General features: G+C 43.6%; 1 long non-coding RNA gene across 1 annotated transcript; it reads left to right on the top strand.

Moving 5' to 3' along the window:
- Positions 1–830: 830 nt before the first annotated feature.
- Positions 831–5,112, top strand: LOC112673893 (uncharacterized). The gene is made up of 3 exons (XR_003145102.3): positions 831–976; positions 1,479–1,914; positions 4,648–5,112. It is a non-coding gene; the product is annotated as an uncharacterized LOC112673893 (long non-coding RNA).
- The last annotated feature ends 8,276 nt before the right edge of the window (positions 5,113–13,388 follow it).

Genomic DNA, 13,388 nt, shown 5'->3' with positions numbered 1-13,388 from the left:
TAATTGAGAGACCCGGGCCAGGGGCCAGGGGCCGGCTTTAGTGTTGGCTTTCTGCCTCTTCCCTGACTAGGACAACTTGAATAAGTTACTTTGTATTTTTGAGCTTCTCTCCCAACAATTTTTGAACACTTATAATGATACCTGTCCTTCCTACTTCTGAATTTTGAGGCACAGATGAGATCTTAGAATTGACTGTAAGCTGTGAAGTGTAGTGGAAATGGAAGGGATCCCACTCGGTAGGGCTCTACTCATAGAGTGAAGGATTAAAGCAATTTATCATTCCACTTACTGTCATCCTCATGATCATTATCTTCACTATTACCAACCAGGGTTTTTTATTAGATACCTCTCTGTATTTGGCAGTCTCCTACTCTCCAGCACCCTACCAAACCAAACAGCCACTTTCATTCAGCAAGTTCAGGCAATTGTGACAAGCCAGGGTTTACGTCATCTGGTTAGACGTTACGGTTGTCCACACTGCTTTTTGTATTTGTACATGGCAACCTGTGTAGCTGTTTGGTTTTTCCCCTGAGACACACTGTATTCAACAGAGGGAACCAGTCAACTATTAACCCAAGGAGGGAGCTTAATTTCCTTTCCTCTATCAAGTCCACAGGTGCGGTGTTGACTGTTGTAGATGTTGACGGTGATGTGGCCCAGGAACAATGTCCTTCGTATCAAGGAGTTTTATGGAGAGCTGGCACAAGTTGCAAATAATTGAATGAAACCATTAACTCCTGGGTCTAACAGAAGCCAGGAGTCTTGAGAGTAATACTATAGCCCAGTGGTTATGATGCTTATTGTTTGGTTGTCAAGGCTGAAATAAACATTCCAAGCTGGGCCTGACTCTCCTTTAGAGATGTCTTCGCCCACTTCTGAAGCAACCTAAGGGTTGGGAAACTACCCGAGCCTTAGGAAAACCTAAGGCAGCAGAGCTGGGAAATTAGAATATTCTCTGCCGCTCTTCCTCTTATGGGTGGGTTTGGTGATAGTGGGCCGGATCTGATATTCCTTTTAGTCCCCCTTCTTCTTTGTAACAGAAATTGGACTTTATTTGGGTGGCAATGTGTTCAGTCTCCCTTATAGCTAGAAGTGAGCAATTAGGTTAAGAAGAGGCCATTCGTTGGGCGTAAGGTTGGGGGGCACCTGGGTGTCTCCATTGGTTAAGCATCCAACTCCTGGTTTCAGCTCAGGTCATGGTCTCATGGGTCATGGGATCAAGCCCCCACTTGGCTCTGTGCTCAGCGGGGAGCCTGCTTGAGGATTCTCTCTCTCTGGGCACCCCCCTGCCCCATGCACATGCTCTCTCTCTCGCTCTCAGGTAAATAAATAAATCTCTATTAAAAAAAAAAAAAAAAAGAAGACAAAGAAGAGGTTGTTAGATAGGACTTCCAGGAAAGCTCCTTGAGGAGGGAACAGTAGTTGACCAGTATTTCCTTTTATTCTTCCTATTTTCCTTGCTCCGTGCCTGGATATAGCTGTGATTGCTGGCGCCTCTAATAGCCATTTTGACCACGAGGCAACCTTGAAGATGGAAACCACAAGCTAAAGGTGATGGAACGTAAAGATAGTAGGAGGCTGACACCGTGACTCTTCTATGGATCCTGGACTACCTCACTCTGGATTTCTTTCACACGAAGAGGGGAAAACCTTATGCCATCACTGCTAATTTCCAGACCCTACTACTAGCAGTCACATATAATTCCTAATGGATACAGATGACTTCCCCAACCCATGAGTAGTGCTCTTGTTTCTTTGCAGTTAGCTCCTGGAAATTCTGTCTATTGGTCCACACTGATTCACAAGCCCCTGCAAGAGCAAAGTTGGACTCCGCTTCTGCTAATGAGCAGAGGAATCACCTGTGAATACAATGCTGGGATTATAAGGTGCTGGCAGTCATGTCAGAATAATAAGGTCAGATGGAAAATCATCCTAGTAAATATCTTCAGTGAATATCCTGTCCCACCCTGGTGCCCTCCAGATACCATAGCCTGGATCCACAGCTCATGTGGTGGCATTGCCGTCACTTCCCCAGAGCCATCATTTGTGTCCGCGGGGAGGATGATGAGGGTCCTCGGTACCGCTCCAAAGTTTTCTCTGCGTATTCAGCAGGGGCCCTTGATTTGTTCTGACTTGTAACTGAAATCCTTGTTTGTTTGAGTTTCTTTTCCCTAGCAAGTTCATCTATAATCTCAAAGATGTCGCTGTAGTTTGCTTTGCTAATCTCAACCTTTGGCTGAGTGACATGTTGTCCTCGAAGAGGCTCAGAGACACGCGGACACTCCCTCGATGCACTGTGTCTCTCTATTATGGGATTTTCCTTTTGACTGTTTGCCTGGGCCCCGTAGCGCGGCCCTCACCTTTCACATAGTTTTAAGTCTGAGTTTCAGGGGAAGATTTCAGAAAGATCTCTGTAATCCCCTAACTCGTTCTCATCACAGAGATAGTTCATTTTTCAGTGATATTTTGGAGCATTCCTAGAGCTAAAAAAAAAAAAAAAAAAAAAAAAAATCCCGGGAAAATTTAAGGCAGCAGAGCTGGGAAAGCAGAATATTTTCTGCTGGTTTTCTCTTACGGGTAGGTTTGGTGATTGTGGGCCAGATCTGAGTGTGTTTATCTAAGGCAGCTACTGGTACCATTTAAATCAAATTCAGAAGTTAGAATGACAACAGTGCCCACTATAAATGACTTCTGAGTAGTTTGTAGAAATGTGATGGCGAGCTTCATGGTCTGATCATATTTAGGGTCACATATTTCTCACGTAATCCCATATATCTCACATATCCCAAATATCGTTTACATGGACGATTGATTAGGTGGGTGAGGTTGCCAGTTATGGGAGGGATTAAACAAATAGCTGCTGTCTAATGACTTGAAAACAATTCTGCAAGACTGTTATGGTGAAAGGAATTTCCTTCTCTTAGAGTTACTTGTAGTTAAACACACCTAGGGTAGGGCCAGGAGAAGGAAGGAGTTTGTGGAGAGAAAATATGTCCTTACTTCTGGGACTTTTTCTTAACATAATATGGACTTGACCCAAACCGAAGACTTTACTTCCATTTTGTTGAGACTTTAAACAAACTGAAACTTGTAGGGCAGCCCATAATCATATTTTTCCCATTTTTGTCTTCTTTTTTTTTTTTTTTCCACTTTTCTCTTCTTTACCAGAGAGTCAGGTCTATGAATTGAATAAATGTACTTGAGGAAAAAAAAAAAAATCAAGTCACATGGAAAAAAAATCACTAATACTATAGAATTAAAAGTTTATTATTATTGTTTTTTTTACAAACCTCAGGTTATTCTGTAATATTACCAGTGTTCAATAGAAACAGGATGTGATCGTATATGTGTATATGACCATAAATTTTCTGTAAAAGTATTATAAGAGATAGGTGACATTGACTTTAGTGTATCTTATTTAACAGAATATATCCCAAGAATTATCATTTCAGCGTGTGATCCGTGTAAAAAGTTCACAAGGTCCCGTATGTGCTTTTATAGCAGATCTCAGTTGGGGCCAGAGTCACATTTTACGGGGTCGGAAGCCACAGGGGGTGATGGCCCCCGTATTGCACAGGGCAAGTCTAGGGGGTCGGGCGTGTAGCTGACTTACTCCACTCCCTTGCCCGCCACGCACACCATTGCTGAAAGGACTGACTTTTGGATCATGAGCTTTTCATTCTCATATACTCTGCTCTGAGTCCTAATGTCTCCTCAAATATTCTGGGAGGAGAGCTGGTCAGCTGAAAAGAGGAAGGAGGCCAGAGCTGCTGGAGACCCAGACTTTCTCGACAGCAGGGGAGACCTTCCTAGATTAGGGGGGCCATGGGTTCCATGTTTTCTTTATTTTTTTTTAAATAAATTTATTTTTTATTGGTGTTCCATTTGCCAACATATAGCATAACACCCAATGCTCATCCCGTCAAGTGCCCCCCTCAGTGCCCGTCACCCAGTCACCCCCACCCCCCGCCCACCTCCTCTTCCACCACCCCTTGCTCATTTCCCGGAGTTAGGAGTCTCTCATGTCCTGTCTCCCTTTCTGATATTTCCCACTCATGTTTTCTCCTTTCCCCTTTATTCCCTTTCACTATTTTTTATATTCCCCAAATGAACGAGACCATATAATGTTTGTCCATGTTTTCTGAAGGGAACCTACCCCCTGGCCAACAGGAAGGTCCAAGGCATCCATTTTTATTTATTTATTTATTTATTTATTTATTATTTTTTCAATTTTTAGCTGTAGGGGGAGCTCTTGTCCCTTCACTCTTGATAAATTCCGAGTCCGCTTCTCCGAGGCTGGCAGTTCGGAGTTCTTTCACCTGGGTCTGTGGAGAGTTGGTGTTTGGCTCCACACCAGCAGCGCTTTCGCAATCTCCACACGTTACAGCTGCTGAAATGCTGGGACACCAGCCGGGTGGCGGCTTGAGTCTTGTGATTCCCAGGCAGTCCAGCGAAATGATAAACAAAAGTCTTTTGTGCAATATTAATAAGCTTTAAGCACTCCCCAGCCGAGCCCCTTGTCATCCAAGTAAGTCATGTGTATCAAAAGCCCTTATATGTGAAAGTTTGTTTTCATATCTGGCCAGCGTTGAATGGGAGCCCCCTTTGCCATGTTGTAAAACAAACATTTGTTTATTTTGTGAACAGTGCTGGCAGTATGATACAGGAACCGGGGGCTGAATGGAGGGACCCTTTTCCAAGGAGGCGCCTTTGAAAACCTTTCTGCTGGACCATTCCAACTGTCAACTGATCTTGAGTTCTGTTTACATTAAGACAATAACAGTGTTTCCTAAATAAATAAGTCACAGGCACCCATAGGCCTTAATGAAACCCCATAAATGGGTTGGGGGGGGGTGGTGGGGATAGGGGAAAGGAGGTTTTGTGCTGTGGGGAAACAATGGCCAGTTCATCTTACCATGTATCCGAGGCCTGTGTTTTTAAGACAGAAGGGGGCCTTTGTGTTAATTGCACTGATAAAACTCTCCTGATAGAGCTTCCCCTGGAACGCGGGGACAAAAGATGTGACATTTCGCCCCGTGTGAATGCCACACTGCCAAACAGACATTTTCTAAAGCAGAGAAGTATCGGTCCCGGCACCCCCCACCCCCAAAACCCCCCGCCTTAGCAGATCAGCTAACCTCTCCTGGTGTGCAGAGAAAATAAATAAAAACTGTAAGACTAAACCATCTGCTGTTGGGGGTGTCTGGCTTTTTTCTTGGTGGTTTGGAGCTTCCAGGAATCTATTTTGGTTTCTGACGGATCCAAGCAGTCTTCAGACACAATGGACACAGAGGCAGGCGCATAGAGTAGAGGAGCATGTGCTGACCAGGGAGTTTGGGTGTCAGCGGGTCTTCCTGGGAAGGAGGAATTTCAGCCAGTTACTGGAAATCACATTTCTGAGCAAAAGACATAATAGTCTAGGTGAAAACCGGAGGCTGAAGATGAGGAACCAGCAGGGCTCACTGCCTGTCTATCTAAAAAATATTTTATAAAAAAGTATGATGGTGTCGTGCAAAATCTCTAAAATAGACTTCCCCATACAAGTATTTTCAATTAAAAGGATTCCTTATTTGTTTTGTTCCGTAGATACGTAGCTTAACACCGGTTTAATCATAGCATTTGTATGATTTTGGAACTTGCTTTTTTGGAACTTTCATCATTTCACGTGCATTTTCCCCAAGTTACTACCTGACCTTTGTAATCACCACTTTCAGTGGATGTACAATCTACCAAGTGGATATATCATGATTTCTGTATTAGTTTTCTTATTCTTGCATACTTAGAATGCTCGTGACTTTTCACTATTATAAATAATATTGCAGTACGTATCTTCATACCATAAATGCTTTTCTTTTTTAGGGAAATATTCATTAGGATAATCCCCCAGGATCTTGGGTTCTGTTTACATGAACACAATGGCAGTGTTTCCTAAATAAATAAGTCAGCGGCACCCATAGGTCTCAATGAAACCCCGTAAATGGGTTGGGGGTTGAAGAAGGCTATGAATCCTTAAGGCTTTTAAACATATAATATTATATTGTGTCCCAGAAGGATTTTCTAAGTAAAGTAGTTCATTTTTCAGACTAATCACATTCTCATTTTTACAGTGCTGCTGTATTTTCACAGTCCTTTCTCTTCTTATCTGCCAGGACAATCCCTCCATCTTCATGGGCTTCCTCAAACCCTCTCACATAAATGTTTCCTATTTCATCTCCCTTAAGGCTGGGATGTTGCCCCTTGGAGACCCTTAGATGAAGATGTTAAATGCAATTTATTTTCATCATTGTAGAGTGGAATGTTTCAACCTGTAATATATAAATTCCTAATTGCGATCTAGGTTCAGATATACTTAGTTTTAGACTAATCTATAATCCATGTACATCTCTTTACCCTCCAATAGCTTGAAGGTGTACTAACGGGGGTAGATAACTTTTGAGAAGTCTATCCAATAGCTGGATCTATTAATTTATGAATTATCACCACACTAGATCACATGACTGCCTTCTTCACCGCCCCCCTCCCCCCGGCCCCATGTTTGTTGGAACCACGTGTGGATGCTTGAACCAAAGTGAACCATGTGCCACCACAGGACAGAGAAGTGAATGGGGGAACGATGTAGAGGAGAGAGGGAAAGGGAGAGAGACAATTCAGTAGACTCACAGAGAAAAACAGAGCTAGGAGTGAATATGAATTATTTTCTGGGTTCCTAATGATAATCACACTTCTTAGTTCCAGGCTTTCCTCTAGTCTGGCTGCATTTTCTTGGCTTTGAATTTGGAGAGACCCCCAATAAAAATTCTCGTTATAATAAATTTCTCTCACCCTCGCTTTCTCTCCTTCCTCCTCCTGTATTTTGTGTTTATTTTTTGTATATGCCAACTTGGCCACTGATTCACTTGTACCACAAATAAAACTAGAGGTAGCAGTCCCTTGGTGATGTGCTAACCCAGTAAAATAGCCTAATAACAAAATAATGAGTTTGAACATTGGCGAAGTTTTCAGCTACTCTTTGCTGCTGACGAGTGGGGCCAACAGGTTAAAACGTGGCTTAATTCCATTTATGATTCTGAAGCAATGGAATCCTTGAGGGAAACGTTTTTCCCCCAATGAGTTGAAATTATTGACACTGCAAAACCTAGTTTATCACAGTTGCTCAAAATGCTGGACAGTTTGGATGATCTTACGCAATGACTGATTCAAGGCTTTGGGCCACCATATATACAGATATATGATCCAAAGGACAAGATGTCTATAATAGTTCCTCCTGAAAACTTAGCTGAATACATGGGGCTGATTTTGGAAGCAGACAGCACAATTTTCAAGGAGAAAAAAAAAAAGGCAATTTGGTCTTCTTGATATAATTAAAACAAAAACTCAAGAAAACTTAAAGGCCTTGTCTCATACCTTCTCACCTATGTCTTGGAATTTTTTTTTTACCTTAAAGACCGTATGATATAAATTAGAATCTTGTGTCTAGGGGACCCCTGGGTGGCTCAGCAGTTGAGCGCCTGCCTTCGGCCCAGGGCCTGACCCTGGAGACTCGGGATCGAGTCCCGCATCCGGCTGCCTGCATGGAGCCTGCTTCTCCCTCTGCCTGTCTCTGCCTCTCTCTGTGTCTCTCATGAATAAATAAATGCAATCTTAAAAAAAAAAAAATCTTGTGTCTAAAACCGACACTCTGAAAAGGATGTTTGGAAAAGCTAGCTGAATACCTTGGGTTATTACTGATCTTCTATATTTTTTCCCTTTCTTGCTCTTATCTGTCTATGTATGTATGTATCTATCTGTATCTATTTATAGATCATGGAGCAAAAAGGGGAGCATGCGGGTGAGAGTGAGACAGCCTCCTTGCTACCCGAGGAAGCCTTCCGTACTGAGAAACAAAGAACACAAGCCTCTGTAATTGGGATAAATTGTAAATCATGCCCTCTCTTGACCCTTTGGGTAGCGGGGTTGTATTAAAGGATCTAACTGACCCTGGAAAAACATCCTTTCTCCTGGTCTGAAATGCTTCCCCCTTCAGAGCTTTGGAGATCCTGGAGCCTAGTGAGGGATTGACATTTCAGAAACTCCATGCAAATCTGTCCCTGCCAATGGAGTGTATATGTGTGTGTGTGTGTGTGTGTGTGTGTTTAAATTACAAACAATTGACTAGCCTTTTATGACTCTGATTGTACAATAAGGAGCAATGGGCAAAGCTATCAAATCATTTTAAATTGGCCTCTCAGTATTTTCCTGTTTGCTGACTAGATGGAGTTTATCAGTGGATTGACATATTTCCTAGCATATGTGACCTCAGGCAGTCATTCTCCATTTTTTTTTTCCCTGCCAGTGTTTTGTTCATTCATTTAATTAAAGTGTGACGAGTGCCCAGAAAATGCCTGGAACTGTGCTGGACATGATGATTGCTACTTAGGGCAGATCTGCTGCTGCTCCATGGATCCTCTCCTCTGCTCTGATGTGGTCAGGAGGCAGCAAGCCCAGCCAGTGTGAGCCAGGGAACCGAGGGGTCAGCAAACAGTGCCCGGCCTCAAGCAACATGCAGTCTTCTCAGTGAGATGAGGGACGTGCCTTTGCTCCCTCGGCAGTGGAAGTGGCCGTAGGCTCCCTCCCCTGAGGAGGTGGCAGGGATGAGCAAAGACTGTCTACAGGCAGGAAATCAGCTGGCTGAAGCGGTGCCCCAGAGACTTGCTAAAAAGGGGTCTGAGTATGTCTTGAAGAACAGGCAAGGCTGAGGAATGGGCAAATGGGGGCTAGAGAGAGGACGGCTGGGGGAGGAGCAGTGTAACTACGCTGGAGGGACCTGAGCTGGGCAGTGATTGAAGACCCTTGAATATACCGAGGAGCCTGGACTCCATCCCAAAGGCAGTGAGATGCCAACTTTTGACTAGTCCACAGACTTCCTTTGGAAGTTTTTGACCCCATCCCTACAGGTTCCAAACATGGGCATCATCTTTTCTCTCCTCTTCCTTCAGATCAAGAGCTACTTTGACTCCCATCAGACTTTCAGTTTTGTGGTCTGAAAATAATGACCTTGAACTTTGGGTTAAAAGCCTGGTCAAGGGGAGGCCCAGAGCTTGGTATAGGGAGGTGTGGAATTAGTTGTTTGTCTGTGGTCTCAGGCTGGTTTCCCGGCACATCTCCCTCACAGAGAGGGACTTGAGAATGCATGCGTGTGCAGGGTATTATGTGCGTGTGTGTGTGTGCGCGTGTGTGGTGGAAGCAGATTTCGAAGAATATCTGGCAGCCTGGTAGCAAGTTTGCCAACAGGATTTATTGCTGTGGAGCCCAAGATGTTGAAACACAATGAAAGTGTTTCTTTCCCCCAACCAACTTAGGGAGAGTTTTCTAGGAGAACATAGACATATACATACACATATACGTACACATGCACACACATGAAAGGTATCCAAGAAAATAAGAGATAATTTTTTCCCCCTAATCTTTATGAATGTATTTATTTTGGATTTTAGGACAGGTTTTTCATCTCCTTACATACATGTGTAAAGGATTTTTCTCCTTGAATTAATAGGTTGAGTCTATAGAACTTGTTTTTTTCCATCCCCTGGATTATTTCTCTCTTTGTCCATATATTGTTGACCTAGAGAGCACCTGTCTTCTCCATTTCAAGGGGCTGCACGGTGCCGTGGAAGGGAGAAGGACTGGGGAGAGGCTGGAGCAAGCAGACCACACCAATGGGGGTAAAATACCATCTTCCGAATTTGGGGCTGTTATCATAAAAGAATCTTGCCAATGGACCCCCCGGGGTGAGCTTTCCACGCACTCCAGCTCCAGAGAGACGGATTAAGGCTGTAACGCACCTGTTCAGGTACAAGTTGAACAGTATTTTCTTTTACAGTTTGTCTCCAGGCCAAAGGGAGGTAGTGATTCTGTTTGAGGGCCTGGAGGTGGTGTGGCCGTCGGGGCTGGTTGGGAGAGCGTGTGTAGACAGCGGCCGACTGCAGAGGGCAGTGTGAGACCGCAGCGCCGCGAGCTGGGGCCAGCCTGGCTGGTCCTGACACAGGCCACCTGTGATGTTTCAAGATAAATTGTGTTAGGGGGGAAGCTGGTCTATTGGGTTTACAGTAAACGTATGCCAGTTACCTTCACCCCAAAGAAAGTCTTTCTAAGGTTTTCCCCCTCTTCCCCAATCTCAAGACATCAAGTATTGAGACTGGCTGAGTGACAACTTGTACTTTCTTCTCTTCAGGGGTGTGAATGTCTCTTGTAAATCCCTGTGATGACAACTGAGATGATATTTAGTGCCTTGCGATGCACTAAAATTTAACTGCAGTGGGTGCTAATGCAGCTCTGTGTGGGGAAAGACACTTCTTGAATAATCATAATACTAACAACCCAGATACCTTCTAAGTCTTTTCTGGAGCATTAGGAACTGTAGCAAGTGTGTCGAAGGAATCTTTTCCTCAAGAGCTGGTTCTGGTGCTTTTCCTCAAGAGCTGGCTCAGGATGCTCCGAAGGTGGGACTTCCGGGAGGAGAGGGGACACTGGTGGGTGTTGGAGAGAGTGGCTGGTCTGGCACAGAGCTTAAGGGTGTTCTCTAGGCTCAGACAGACTTGGGTTCAAACCTGCCTCTTGAATTTTCTCTACCGTAAAGTTGGGGGTAATCGTGGAAAAATTTAGCAAACTACTAAAGTTTCTATATTAAGGGAGATAACGCGTGTAAAATGCTTAGCACAGTGACCCGGAGTAGAGAGTATCTGGAACGTGATGTCATTACTGATGGAGCTTATCAGTGGATTGACATATTTCCCAGCATATGTCCAATTTGCAAATATTTATTGAGCGCCTACTAGGGGATTTGACAGAGAGCGGCATCAACAGGAACTTACCCGTAGGGCTAGTGACAAAGAGGGACACGGAGACCTTATCACATCATGGCAGTAGTTGGGAGGAAGTATAGCTAAGTGATAAATAACATGGAGTCCGGTGTCTGGGTTTGAATCTAGTGCTGTTACTCGTAGCAGTATGACCCCTGGGGAGGCTCAGACCTTACCAGTACTTACCTCAGAGAGCCTAGCAAGGATGCCATGAGTTAATAGTCACACAAGTATTAGAATGATGCCTGGCATGTGGTGTCAGCCATATGTAATTATTGATTATTACTGAGTTTGAGGACTTTTCGAAGGGAAAAGAGCAGGATTCTGTGCAAGTGTATCATAAAGTAAATGAAGTTCCACAAAGGTGGAGAATGAATCCCAAAATAAATTAGTGGAAAAAGGGGATAATAAACAGATTTACAAGCTTTCTTATGGAATAATCTCCAGAAGAGATATTAGAGAATCTAATATCTAGAATCTAGATAATCTTATCTAATTTCTAAGAATCATCTTATCTAATATCTAAGAATCTCCAAGGCCCATAACGAAGGCTAGAAAGTGATGGGCTGTACCGGTACGCACGGCATGCCCCCATTTATGTAAAAAAGAATTTTTTTTTTAATCTATCAAGTGTGTATGTATCCATCCATCCATCCATCCATCCATCTATGTTTTTACTCATAACTATTTTAGATAGGATGCACCAAGAGATTGCTAATGGCATTTCCTTGTGGGATAGTCTGAGAAATTATAATGGGAAGAAGACTTCCTTTTGGACTGTTTGAAATTTATGAGTATCAATTACTTCTTAGGTTAAAAAAAAAGAAAGAAAGAAGCTAGAAAAATAACCACGTAAGATATGTATCTTTTCAGGCCAAAAGACAAATCATAAATGAGGACTAGTCAGTCATAGGTGGCAGGTATGGAGGCCACGCTGCCAGGGCGTCTGGGAGTGAGAGACAGCCTTCTTCCACTTAGGAATCTCAGATCTAATCATCAGTCCGTAGCCTGTTCCTAAGGCACAGCTTCTCCTCATATCTTCACATGTTTCTCAAGCCACCCTCTGACCTCTTGGACTCTTTTCGCTTATCACGCTGTTCCACAACACCCACTTTATGCTGGTTTTCCTGTCTCTTTTCCTTTTTGAACTAAAATAGAGATAGTTTACAATGAGACCTCTGGACCTTAAACCACTTTAGTCAGGAAGCAGGCCAAGAATATTATTTAGGTACAAATATAGGGCATTTCTCATGGGAAAAAAAAAGTGACCCAGGAGGCGAATCAAGAGCCCAGCGTGTAGAGCCAAGATCTGTGGAGAAACTTTCCCTGGGAACAGTCCTAATCACTAGTACTAATCCTATTGCCTTTTGCCCGACTGCATTTCAGAACTGCTGTGGACCAGGGATGGCGCTATGCCTTGTATTCCCATGCTTCTTGAGCAGGAGTGTCTGTTTGGTTATCCTAACTGGGTTTTACCCTTGCGTGTAGGGTGTACGGCATGTTGAGTATTTTAGAGGCAGATGATTTTTCTCTTTAGCTCCCAGGTGTTCAGAGGCAACAGGAAGTGTACCAGACAACGGTACTTGAGGAAGCCTCATCCATAGCTACGCCTTGGTCTAAATGATTAGATACTGGGAGGGCCTGAGCCTGTGTCTCGTTTTGTAATGGGATGAGATTGGTGCTGGCATGTCACAGCAATGTGAATAATCTATGACCTGAGGGTAGAATGTGGAAGCTAAAACAAAATGAGTGTAAGTTCTTTGACGTTCTTTCCGTTGAGAGGTGGGTCTATATGTCTTTGTCAGCGGTGTGCTGGAACTGGCTCCCACCAGCTCCTGAGAACCGATTGTGTTCATCTTGGCCCATCAGCTTGTTCAGTGACATCTTGTTGGTAGCTTGAAATCAGCCGTGGTGAAGGTTTTTATACCTCAAGAACTGGCAAGTGCTGAAAATCAGGACTTTTTTTTCCCCCTGGAGAGCTGGTTGTTAAACATTCACCAGCACTTCATGGCTTGTACTGAAACATTTCTGAGGGACACCTGGGTGGTTCAGGGGTTCAACCTCTGCCTTTGGCTCAGGGTGTGACCCAGGGTTCCTGAGATCAAGTCCTGCATAGGAAGCCTGCTTCTCCCTCTGCCTGTGTCTCTGCCTCTCTCTCTGTGTCTCTCATGAATCAATCAATCAATCAATCAATCAATCAATCAATCCTTTTTTTTTTAAAGAAACATTTCTGAGATGTTGGTAAGAGCAGGGATGAGTAGTTCATATAGAGTCTGATTGACTCCAGTTCCCTCTTCTGACCCACACTCACTATCCATTCTTGTTCTGAAAAGTTCAGAAGAACAAATAGTTGGCATTACCTAAAGGGGTTAAGTCATTTACCTGAGAGAGGTAACCATGACACATCCACAGCCATCACTTTATTTGATGGGTTAATCCAGCAATTTTTGGAGTGTGGTCAAGGGACTCTTGGGAGTTTCCAAGGTCAAAACTATTAGTAAACTATTACTAATGGCACTAAGGTATTATCTTCCTTTTCATCCTTAGTTT

The sequence above is a fragment of the Canis lupus genome, chromosome 10, assembly GCF_003254725.2.
Source record: "Canis lupus dingo isolate Sandy chromosome 10, ASM325472v2, whole genome shotgun sequence".
In the NCBI taxonomy this organism is placed as follows: domain Eukaryota; kingdom Metazoa; phylum Chordata; class Mammalia; order Carnivora; family Canidae; genus Canis; species Canis lupus.
The sequence above is the reverse complement of the archived record's forward strand: the minus strand, read 5'-3'. Positions and strand labels throughout refer to the sequence as shown.